Source organism: Podarcis muralis, chromosome 1 (genome assembly GCF_964188315.1).
Source record: "Podarcis muralis chromosome 1, rPodMur119.hap1.1, whole genome shotgun sequence".
NCBI lineage: Eukaryota > Metazoa > Chordata > Lepidosauria > Squamata > Lacertidae > Podarcis > Podarcis muralis.
Genome location: NC_135655.1, coordinates 319,279 through 332,492, shown reverse-complemented (window position 1 = coordinate 332,492; position 13,214 = coordinate 319,279).

The following is a 13,214-nucleotide window of genomic DNA, read 5'->3' as shown; positions in this document are numbered from 1 at the left end:
TGATTGGGAAAAACTATGGAAAGAAAACTTAAAATTTACTGCATGCACGGCGTTAAAGGAAAATGTGATGAAAATGTTTTATAGATGGTATATAACACCAGTAAAATTGGCAAAAATGTTTAAGACGTGTAATAAGTGTTGGAAATGTAAAGAAAAAGAAGGAACGTTTTATCATATGTGGTGGGATTGTAAGAAAGTGAAAAGTTTCTGGGAGAGTATATATAATGAATTGAAAAAGATGTTAAAATATACGTTTTGTAAAGAAACCAGAGGCTTTTCTTTTAGGGATTACAGGAAACGAGATAAGAAGAAAAGACTGACAAATACCCCTTCCTCTTGGTTCATGTGGGAACCAATGACACTGCAAGCAATAGCCTCCAGAAGATCAAAAGAGGCTACGAGGCTCTCGGCAGGAAATTGAAGCAACTAAATGCACAAATTGTCATCTCATCTGTCCTCCCAGTTGAACGAGGTGGCCCAGGGAGAGAGGGAAAAATAGTGGAAGTGAACAACTGGCTTCGCAAATGGTGTAAACAGGAACGGTTTGGATTCTTAGATCACGGACTGCAGTTTCTTGAAGATGGACTTCTGGCAAGCGATGGGCTGCACCTCACAACGGTTGGGAGAAATGTTTTTGCCAAAAATCTCAGAAACCTCATCAGGAGGGCTTTAAACTGACTAATGTGGGGGAGGGAGACAGTGCTCCTGAAGGTAGGAGTCTATCAATTGATGAAGATGATCATCCAAATGTCATAGACCAAATGGAGCAAACAGCACGCAGACCTAGTGATGGGAGGAAAAAATCCTTAAATAAGAGACACGGGGGAATGATTAATGGACTTCATTGTCTGTACACTAATGCGCAAAGCATGGGAAATAAACAAGATGAGCTTGAGCTCTTGGTACAGCAAACTAAATATGACATAATAGGCATCACTGAAACCTGGTGGGATAAGTCCCACGATTGGAATGTAATAATGGGGGGATACAATCTATTTCAGAGAAACATACCAGACAAGAAAGGAGGAGGAGTGGTGTTATATGTCAGGGATGTGTATACCTGTGAAGAGATCCAAGATTTAGAACCTCAAAGCCAAAGTGAGAGCATTTGGGTCAAAATTAAGGGAGAGAAGAATAACAGAGACCTCATTGTGGGAGTTTACTATAGATCCCCAAGCCAAACGGAGGACATAGATGATGCCTTCCTGGAACAGATGGCCAAGCATGCAAAAGGAAGGGAGATAGTAGTAATGGGGGACTTCAATTACCCGGATATTTGTTGGATGTCAAACTCAGCCAAGAGCATAAGGTCAAACAGATTCCTCACTGGCCTTGCAGACAACTTCATTGTCCAGAAAGTGGGAGAAGCAACAAGAGGAACAGCCATTTTAGATCTGGTCCTAACCAATGTTGATGACCTGGTTAGTGGGGTAGAAGTGGAAGGATCATTAGGCACGAGTGATCATGCTCTTCTGAAGTTTACTATACAGCGGAAAGGAGCAGCCAAGCATACTAGGACTCAATTTCTTGACTTTAAGAAAGCCGACTTCATAAAACTTAGGGAAGTGCTGGGTGAGATCCCATGGACAGTAATACTAAAAGGAAAGGGAGTTCATGATGGCTGGGAGTTTGTTAAGAGGGAGATAGTAAAAGCACAACTTCAGGCAATACCAATGAGACGGAAACATGGAAGGTGCTTAAAGAAGCCAGGGTGGCTATCTAAAGAACTTTTAACAGAGTTAAGATTAAAAAAGGATGTGTACAAAAAATGGAAAAGGGGGGAAACCACCAAAGAGGAATTCATACAAATAGCCAGCACGTGTAGACACAAAGTCAGAAAAGCTAAAGCACAGAATGAACTCAGGCTTGCTAGAGAGGTTAAAAGCAACAAAAAAGGCTTTTATGGGTATGTTCGTAGCAAAAGGAAGAACAAAGAAACCGTGGGGTCACTCAGAGGAGAAGATGGTGAAATGCAAACAGGGGACACAGAAAGGGCTGAACTCCTCAATGCCTTCTTTGCCTCAGTCTTCTCCGATAAAGAAAACAATGCCCGACCTGAAGAATTTGGAGCAAATGATTCAGCAGAGGAAACACAGCCCAGAATAACTAAGGAGATAGTACAAGAATACTTGGCTAGTTTAGATGTATTCAAGTCTCCAGGGCCAGATGAACTGCATCCAAGAGTATTAAAAGAACTGGCAGATGTGATCTCAGAACCACTGGCAGTCATCTTTGAGAATTCCTGGAGAACAGGTGAAGTCCCGGCAGACTGGAGGAGGGCAAATGTTGTCCCTATTTTCAAAAAGGGGAAAAGAGAGGACCCAAATAATTACCGCCCAGTCAGTCTGACATCAATACCAGGGAAGATTCTGGAGCAGATCATTAAGCAAACAGTCTGTGAGCACCTAGAAAGGAATGCTGTGATCACCAATAGTCAGCATGGATTTCTGAAAAATAAGTCATGTCAGACTAACCTGATCTCGTTTTTTGACAGAATTACAAGCCTGGTAGATGAAGGGAACGCAGTGGATGTAGCCTACCTTGATTTCAGCAAGGCATTTGACAAGGTGCCCCATGATATTCTTGTAAACAAGCTGGTAAAATGCGGTCTTGACTATGCTACCACTCAGTGGATTTGTAACTGGCTGACTGACCGAACCCAAAGGGTGCTCATCAATGGTTCCTCTTCATCCTGGAGAAGAGTGACTAGTGGGGTGCCACAGGGTTCTGTCTTGGGCCTGGTCTTATTCAACATCTTTATCAATGACTTGGATGATGGACTCAAGGGCATCCTGATCAAATTTGCAGATGACACCAAACTGGGAGGGGTGGCTAACACCCCAGAGGACAGGATCACACTTCAAAACGACCGTGACAGATTAGAGAACTGGGCCAAAACAAACAAGATGAATTTTAACAGGGAGAAATGTAAAGTATTGCACTTGGGCAAAAAAAATGAGAGGCACAAATACAAGATGGGTGACACCTGGCTTGAGAGCAGTACATGTGAAAAGGATCTAGGAGTCTTGGTTGACCACAAACTTGACATGAGCCAACAGTGTGACGCGGCAGCTAAAACAGCCAATGCAATTCTGGGCTGCATCAATAGGAGTATAGCATCTAGATCAAGGGAAGTAATAGTGCCACTGTATTCTGCTCTGGTCAGACCTCACCTGGAGTACTGTGTCCAGTTCTGGGCACCACAGTTCAAGAAGGACACTGACAAACTGGAACGTGTCCAGAGGAGGGCAACCAAAATGGTCAAAGGCCTGGAAACGATGCCTTATGAGGAATGGCTAAGGGAGCTGGGCATGTTTAGCCTGGAGAAGAGGAGGTTAAGGGGTGATATGATAGCCATGTTCAAATATATAAAAGGATGTCATATAGAGGAGGGAGAAAGGTTGTTTTCTGCTGCTCCAGAGAAGCGGACACGGAGCAATGGATCCAAACTACAAGAAAGAAGATTCCACCTAAACATTAGGAAGAACTTCCTGACAGTAAGAGCTGTTCGACAGTGGAATTTGCTGCCCAGGAGTGTGGTGGAGTCTCCTACTTTGGAGGTCTTTAAGCAGAGGCTTGACAACCATATGTCAGGAGTGCTCTGATGGTGTTTCCTGCTTGGCAGGGGGTTGGACCCGATGGCCCTTGTGGTCTCTTCCAACTCTAGGATTCTATGATTCTATGATTCTCTGACTGTAAACTCTTCCAATATGCAGTTACAGCTGCAAGGATTTTACTGGCCCAGAAATGGAAACAAGAGGAAATGCTGACGATTGAAGATTGGAGACTGAAACTGACAGACCATGCAGAATTGGACAAGCTAACTGGGGAAATTAGATATCTTAAGGACCAAAAGTTCATCGAAGACTGGGGAAAATTTGTAGAATATCTGAAAAATACATGTGATGTGCAAACAACGTTAGTGATACAGTGATGCCCCGCAAGACGAATGCCTCGCAAGACGAAAAACTCGCTAGATGAAAGAGTTTTCCGTTTTTTGAGTCGTTCCGCAAGACTAATTTCCCTATGGGCTTGCTTTGCAAGACGAAACGTCTTGCGAGTTCTTGCAAGTTTGTTTCCTTTTTCTTAAAGCCGCTAAGCCGCTAATAGCCGCTAAGCCGCTAATAGCCGTGCTTCGCAAGACAAAAAAACCGCAAGACGAAGAGACTCGCGGAACGGATTAATTTCGTCTTGCGAGGCACCACTGTATTTCAAGAAGCACTGTGAAATTTGAGATGTATTGTTATAAAAAATAATAGAAGTGGGAGGGAAGACTAAAGACAATACTAAGGAGAAGGAATGCGTAATTAAGAGGTAATGATGGATGATTGTCAGAGAAGCTGAAGGAAGTCCAAAAAGAGAGAATTTATTTGTTAAAAATTGGATAAAATTGTATATCTGTGTTGTAAATCAATAAAAATTATTATAAAAAAACACAAGTGAACAGCAGAGAACCGGCACGAGTAACGCTGACACCAAACCCTACATACATTAAGCAAAATAGAAACAGGTTCACCACACTTTCTCATTTTGGTCTTCTTTTATCTTCTTCCAGCTGCCTATGGTTGTGAAGGAGATTTACTACCATCTCCCCCAGATCCTCGACACCCACACTAAGGAACAGACGCTTTCGGCTATTGTCAGCCTAGCCACCAAGCGCCTGCAGCCGGTTGTAGACAGCCTGTTGGACTGCTCGATGGAGTGTGATGAGTAAGTTTTTGTGATGTGAAAATGGGGAGGGCTAGATTTAAGGGGTTTCTTAATTTATATTTATTTATATTGAATTTCGTACTTGCAAAAAATTGTGCTCCAAGTTGTGGTTTCTTTCTTTGCTAATGTATGTGCAATATAAATAAAATATCAAAGGCCTGACTTTTTTTAAGAAAAGGAAAAATGAAAAATTCTGTTTTGAAAAATTGCAGAAGTGCCGCAGAGATCTGGAAGGCGTTGGTTGCCAATCTGTATACCAGCGGCAAGCTGCTGAGACCCCTACTGAAAAGGCTGCAGGATGAAGACCCCAAAGCGGAAGTCACTTCCAGGCGACGCAGCACTTCTCAAATGCCAATGGCGGTCAGTTTCTCTCTCCTGGATTGTTTTGAATGGGAGCTGGATGGGGCTGGGGGCTTCTTGCTGGGAGGGGGGTGCATCTTAATAAGTGGTCCATCCTGTGAGCACCTGCTTTGTATGCAGAAGGGCCCCAGCATCTCCATGTCGGGGAGTCCCTCGCCTGAAACCCTGGACAGCCACTGCTAGTCAGTGTAGACAACACTGAGGGAGATGGACCGAGGCTCTGAGTCGCGTCTGAGTCTGAGATCTTGATCTGACGATGACCTCTGCTGAATGCCGTTCTCCTCTCCTTGTCCCTCCAGGCTACCAACGCTCTGTGTAATATCCTGTCCTTCCCTGAGGCTGCAGGTATCCTGAAGAGCAAGTTCCACCACCTGCTGTTTGCACTCAGCACTCACATCTGTTTTGTCCATGAGGCGAGAAGAAGAGGTTCGAGGGCGACAAGTCTCATCCCGGATCCGCTGACGTGAGGGACCTGCTAATGTATTTGGGGGGGGGCCCTCCCTTCTCTCTCTGACCCATAGCGGTGATGGCTCAGCCCTCCCCCAAGAGATAGGCTTCATTTGGACATGGAGGTTCTGCTTAGGTTAGATAGCTAGGAGACCCAGGCTTCCCCAACCCCTGTGCTCTTCAGTCGCTTTGGACCACAACTGCCACCAGCCCCAGCCAGCATAACTGGGCTGAAGATGGGAGTTGTAGCCCAAAACATCTGAAGGACACTAGGATGGGAGAGGATGCTGGAGGCTCTCCCGCACGATGGGCTGATTTGGGTGTGGTGGGACTCACGTGTCATGAAACCCTAAGTCTCCATCACAGCCAAAAGGTTGCCGCTTGTGCTGGAAACATGGGAGAGGCTGCAGGGGGTGATGGTTGGGGTTGGACTGCAAGATGTCAAGGACCTAAAACTCCCCAGATGAACATACCCAGACCTTGTGCTCATCATCGGAAGCCCCTCTTCACGTGTGCCTCCTCCACACAAGAAGGGGCCTTTTCTGTGGTGGCTCCCCATTAGTGGGTTGCTCTCCCCAGAGGGGCTTGCCTGGTGCCTTTAGATGCCAGGCAAAAATGGTACTCTTCAATCAGGCCATTGGCTGATTAACCTCCTATGCCCTTTCATAGAATCATAGAATCATAGAATCATAGAATCATAGAATCATAGAGTTGGAAGAGACCACAAGGGCCATCGAGTCCAACCCCCTGCCAAGCAGGAAACACCATCAGAGCATTCCTGACATATGGTTGTCAAGCCTCTGCTTAAAGACCTCCAAAGTAGGAGACTCCACCACACTCCTGGGCAGCAAATTCCACTGTCAAACAGCTCTTACTGTCAGGAAGTTCTTCCTAATGTTTAGGTGGAATCTTCTTTCTTGTAGTTTGGCTCCATTGCTCCGTGTCCGCTTCTCTGGAGCAGCAGAAAACAACCTTTCTCCCTCCTCTATGTGACATCCTTTTATATATTTGAACATGGCTATCATATCACCCCTTAACCTCCTCTTCTCCAGGCTAAACATGCCCAGCTCCCTTAGCCGTTCCTCATAAGGCATCGTTTCCAGGCCTTTGACCATTTTGGTTGCCCTCCTCTGGACACGTTCCAGTTTGTCAGTGTCCTTCTTGAATTGTGGTGCCCAGAACTGGACACAATACTCCAGGTGAGGTCTGACCAGAGCAGAATACAGTGGCACTATTACTTCCCTTGATCTAGATGCTATACTCCTATTGATGCAGCCCAGAATTGCATTGGCTGTTTTAGCTGCCGCGTCACACTGTTGGCTCATGTCAAGTTTGTGGTCAACCAAGACCCCTAGATCCTTTTCACATGTACTGCTCTCAAGCTAGGTGTCACCCATCTTGTATTTGTGCCTCTCATTTTTTTTGCCCAAGTGCAATACTTTACATTTCTCCCTGTTAAAATTCATCTTGTTTGTTTTGGCCCAGTTCTCTAATCTGTCAAGGTCGTTTTGAAGTGTGATCCTGTCCTCTGGGGTGTTAGCCACCCCTCCCAGTTTGGTGTCATCTGCAAATTTGATCAGGATGCCCTTGAGTCCATCATCCAAGTCGTTGATAAAGATGTTGAATAAGACCGGGCCCAAGACAGAACCCTGTGGCACCCCACTAGTCACTCTTCTCCAGGATGAAGAGGAACCATTGATGAGCACCCTTTGGGTTCGGTCAGTCAGCCAGTTACAAATCCACTGAGTGGTAGCATAGTCAAGACCACATTTTACCAGCTTCTTTACAAGAATATCATGGGGCACCTTGTCAAATGCCTTACTGAAATCAAGGTAGGCTATATCCACTGAGTTCCCTTCATCTACCAGGCTTGTAATTCTGTCAAAAAACGAGATCAGGTTAGTCTGACATGACTTATTTTTCAGAAATCCATGCTGACTATTGGTGATCACAGCATTCCTTTCTAGGTGCTCACAGACTATTTGCTTAATGATCTGCTCCAGAATCTTCCCTGGTATTGATGTCAGACTGACTGGGCGGTAATTATTTGGGTCCTCTCTTTTCCCCTTTTTGAAAATAGGGACAACATTTGCCCTCCTCCAGTCTGCCGGGACTTCGCCTGTTCTCCAGGAATTCTCAAAGATGACTGCCAGTGGTTCTGAAATCACATCTGCCAGTTCTTTTAATACTCTTGGATGCAGTTCATCTGGCCCTGGAGACTTGAATACATCTAAACTAGCCAAGTATTCTTGTACTATCTCCTTAGTTATTCTGGGCTGTGTTTCCTTTGCTGAATCATTTGCTCCAAATTCTTCAGGTCGGGCATTGTTTTCTTTATCGGAGAAGACTGAGGCAAAGAAGGCATTGAGGAGTTCAGCCCTTTCTGTGTCCCCTGTTTGCATTTCACCATCTTCTCCTCTGAGTGACCCCACTGTTTCTTTGTTCTTCCTTTTGCTACGAACATACCCATAAAAGCCTTTTTTGTTGCTTTTAACCTCTCTAGCAAGCCTGAGTTCATTCTGTACTTTAGCTTTTCTGACTTTGTGTCTACACGTGCTGGCTATTTGTTTGAATTCCTCTTTGGTGGTTTCCCCCCTTTTCCATTTTTTGTACACATCCTTTTTTAATCTTAACTCTGTTAAAAGTTCTTTAGATAGCCACCCTGGCTTCTTTAAGCACCTTCCATGTTTCCGTCTCATTGGTATTGCCTGACGTTGTGCTTTTACTATCTCCCTCTTAACAAACTCCCAGCCATCATGAACTCCCTTTCCTTTTAGTATTACTGTCCATGGGATCTCACCCAGCACTTCCCTAAGTTTTATGAAGTCGGCTTTCTTAAAGTCAAGAAATTGAGTCCTAGTATGCTTGGCTGCTCCTTTCCGTTGTATAGTAAACTTCAGAAGAGAATGATCACTCGCGCCTAATGATCCTTCCACTTCTACCCCACTAACCAGGTCATCAACATTGGTTAGGACCAGATCTAAAATGGCTGTTCCTCTTGTTGCTTCTCCTACTTTCTGGACAATGAAGTTGTCTGCAAGGCCAGTGAGGAATCTGTTTGACCTTATGCTCTTGGCTGAGTTTGACATCCAACAAATATCCGGGTAATTGAAGTCCCCCATTACTACTATCTCCCTTCCTTTTGCATGCTTGGCCATCTGTTCCAGGAAGGCATCATCTATGTCCTCCATTTGGCTTGGGGATCTATAGTAAACTCCCACAATGAGGTCTCTGTTATTCTTCTCTCCCTTAATTTTGACCCAAATGCTCTCACTTTGGCTTTGAGGTTCTAAATCTTGGATCTCTTCACAGGTATACACATCCCTGACATATAACGCCACTCCTCCTCCTTTCTTGTCTGGTCTGTTTCTCCAAAATAGATTGTATCCCCCCCATTATTACATTCCAATCGTGGGACTTATCCCACCAGGTTTCAGTGATGCCTATTATGTCATATTTAGTTTGCTGTACCAAGAGCTCAAGCTCATCTTGTTTATTTCCCATGCTTTGCGCATTAGTGTACAGACATTGAAGTCCATTAATCATTCCCCCATGTCTCTTATTTAAGGATTTTTCCCTCCCACCACTAGGTCTGCGTGCTGTTTGGTCTATGACATTTGGTCTATGACATTTGGATGATCATCTTCATCAATTGATAGACTCCTACCTTCAGGAGCACTGTCTCCCTCCCCCACATTAGTCAGTTTAAAGCCCTCCTGATGAGGTTTCTGAGATTTTTGGCAAAAACATTTCTCCCAACCGTTGTGAGGTGCAGCCCATCGCTTGCCAGAAGTCCATCTTCAAGAAACTGCAGTCCGTGATCTAAGAATCCAAACCGTTCCTGTTTACACCATTTGCGAAGCCAGCTGTTCACTTCCACTATTTTTCCCTCTCTCCCTGGGCCGCGTCGTTCAACTGGGAGGACAGATGAGATGACAATTTGTGCATTTAATTGCTTCAATTTCCTGCCCAGAGCCTCGTAGTCTCTTTTGATCTTCTGGAGGCTATTGCTTGCAGTGTCATTGGTTCCCACATGAACCAAGAGGAAGGGGTATTTGTCAGTGGGTTTTATGATTCCTTGCAGTCGTTCAGTTACATCTTGGATCTTAGCCCCTGGGAGACAGCACACTTCCCGAGACATCTTGTCAGGCCCACAGATCACTGCTTCTGTTCCCCTCAGTAGGGAATCCCCTATCACCACTACACGCCTCCTCTTAGGTCTGGTCGGGGTTCTTCCGTGAGCTATCCGTTCCAAGGTCGCCTGGACATTCCCTGAGGACTGCCTTTGCTGCTCGTCTTCATATACCTGATCGACTGTAATGAGGGAGAGATCCTCAAATGGAGTGTGCTCTTCGTCTTCCATGCTAGGGGAGAGGACCTCAAAGCGATTGCGTATTTCTAAACAATCAGAATGAACCCTGGGCCTCCTACTTCTTTGAGTCACGTTTCTCCATATATCTGGCTCCTGTGTTGATGAACTAGCCTCCTTCTCAGGGGAGTCCCCTGTCTCCTCCTTGGTGGAGACGGTGTGCTCTGTTGCTTCCAAGAAGAGCTCCAGATCTCTAATTCTTTGGAGCGTAGCTACACGTTCCTCCAGTTGCTGGACTTTGTCTTTTAAGAGGGCAATCAACATGCAATTGCTGCAGGTAAAGCTGCCTGCAACCTTTGGCAAGATGGCAAACATTGCGCAGGAACCGCAGGCGACTGCAGCTGTTCCCTCCCCCTCCATCTTGAGAACGTCGTTGGGGTGGCTACAGCGGTCCTCCATCATAAAAAGCGTGAAGACAGGACAAATAACTCCCTCCACAAAAAAACCTAGGTCTCCCCCAATTTAGGTCTCTCCTAAATCTAAAAGATGGATCAAACTGCTGCCCTGCTACCTCTGGTAAGCTCCTCCCACAGCTAATCACCTTCCTCAACAGAAACCCTGCCCCCTCTGACCTTTGCACAGGAAGAACAGCTAATCAGCCACAAAGAAACACACACACACAAGAAAACCCTTTTTGCTCCTTCTTCAACTGCTGCCCTGCTACCTCTGGTAAGCTCCTCCCACAGCTAATCACCTTCCTCAACAGAAACCCTGCCCCCTCTGACCTTTGCACAGGGAGAACAGCTAATCAGCCACAAAGAAACCCCCACACACAAGAAAACCTTTTTTGCTCCTTCTTCAACTGCTGCCCTGCAAACTCTGATAAGCTCCTCCCACAGCTAATCACCTTCCTCAACAGAAACCCTGCCCCCTCTGACCTTTACACAGGGAAAACAGCTAATCAGCCACAAAGAAACCCACACACACAAGAAAACCTTTTTTGCTCCTTCTTCAACTTCTGCCCTGCAAACTTTCAACTGTGTTTGTTGGAGGGAGAGGAGTTATTGGTTTGCTTTGGTTCTTGTTTTTATTCTGTATTTTGTGCTTTTTAACTTGCATTTTTATGTTGTGAACTGCTCGGAGATCTACAGGTGAAGGGCAGTATACAAATTTTAAAAATATAATCTTCTTAATTCCTTCACTTGACTCAGGATCGCTGTGCAGGCCCTGAAACAACTGATTGGGCGTCTTGAATACCTTGATGATTCTGAGGCTTTGGGGTTGCAAAGCTGCTGGGATATGCTCTCAAGTCCAGAAAGCTTTTTCAAAGGCATTCGTCTTCTGGCAAGGTAAGAAGGTGAAAAGGACTGGCAGGTGAGGCATGAAGAGCAAGGCCTGCTTTCTGGGGAAATGGGGATAAACGTCTTATTTATTTCAGAAAATGTACCATATTGTTCACTCTATAAGACGCAATTTTCCCCTCCTAAAAAGTAAGGGGAAATGTGTGTGCGTCTTATGGAGCGAATGCAGGTGGGAGGCTCTGCTCAGCGTTCAAGTAACCTGGTGGTGGTTGTTGTTGTGCAGGAACGCTGAGCGGTTCTTCCTGCCAGCTTCAGGCTTGTGAATCCTTTGCTCTTACTCTTCTGTTTCAGGACCTTATTCACCTCCTCGCCCGAAGAGTACAAGAGGATTTCCCGTTTGGCACGTGAATATATGTGCTGTCCAAACGATAAAAAGAGGGCCATCGGCATGGCCTTTTACTTTGAGGTAGGAACTGGAAACAGGGAATGCCTGTTCTAATGTCTCTTTTATATATATATATAAATATCTATTAAGATTTTACAAATTATATCAAACAAAACAATACACACAAACACAAAAAAAGAACAAGTATAATTTCAAAACCTTATTTTCTTAAAACTTACTTCACCGACCTCCTCATACCTCCCCTTTCTGCATTCCTATTTCAAATATTTAGTTCAGCAAATCCTCACCCTTAATTTTATCTAATTGTCGACCTTTCTTTTCTTTTAACTTAATCTTTACAGCTGTACTCCATTTAATTTCTAAAACCACATCATTCTAGCACTCATTAATTTTACAATGTTTCTTAAGATAGTTCTTAAATTTCTTCCAATCTTCTTCCGCCGTCTCTTTCCCCTGGTCCCGGATTCTGCCAGTCATTTCTGCTAGTCCCATATAGTCAATCACCTTCATCTGCCATTCTTCCAAGGTGGGTAGATCTTGTGTCTTCCAATACTTTGCGATGAGTATTCTTGCTGCTGTTGTAGCATACATAAAGAATGTTCTATCTTTCTTTGGCACCAATTGGCCAACAATGCCCAGGAGAAAGGCCTCTGGTTTCTTAAGGAAGGTATATTTAAATACCTTTTTCATTTCATTATATATCATTTCCCAAAACAAAAATTCCTTCCAGTAGCACCTTAAAGACCAACTAAGTTAGTTCTTGGTATGAGCTTTCGTGTGCATGCACACTTCTTCAGATATCATTTCCCAGAAAGCCTTAATCCTTGGGCACGTCCACCAAAGGTGAAAAAAGTACCTTTAGTTTCTTTACATTTCCAACATTTATTATCAGGCAAGTGGTAATTTTTTGCAAGCTTGACTGGGGTCATGTACCACCTATAAATCATTTTCATAATATTTTCCTTTAAGGCATTACATGCCATAAATTTCATACCGGTGTTCCACAACTATTCCCAGTCAGCAAACATAATGTTATGACCAATATCCTGTGCCCACTTTATCATAGCTGATTTCACTGTTTCATCTTGTGTATTCCATTTCAACAGCAAGTTATACATTCCTGACAAGTTCTTAGTATGGGGTTCTATCAGTTCTGTTTCTAATCTTGATTTTTCCACCTGGAAGCCAATTTTCCTGTCCAACTTAAAAACCTCCGTTATTTGGTAATAATGGAGCCAGTCTCTCACTTTGTCTTTTAATTTCTCAAAACTCTGCAATTTAAATTTATCCCCCTCTTGTTCCAAAATTTCCCAATATTTCGGGCCTTTTGGCATCCATATTGAGTTTTTTCACAGCCTTAGCTTCCATTGGCGACAACCACCTTGGGGTTTTATTTTCCAACAGGTCTTTATATCTAATCCAGACATTATATAATGCTTTCCTGACAATATGATTTTTAAAAGCTTTGTGAGCTTTAACCTTGTCATACCATAAATATGCATGCCACCCAAAAATATTGTTAAAACCTTCTAAATCCAAAATGTCTGTGTTCTCAAGAAGCAGCCAGTCTTTCAACCAGCAGAAAGCTGCTGATTCATAGTAAAGTTTAAAGTCCGGCAGGGCAAATCCCCCTCTTTCTTTTGCATCAGTTAAAATCTTAAGTTTTATTCTGGGTTTCTTT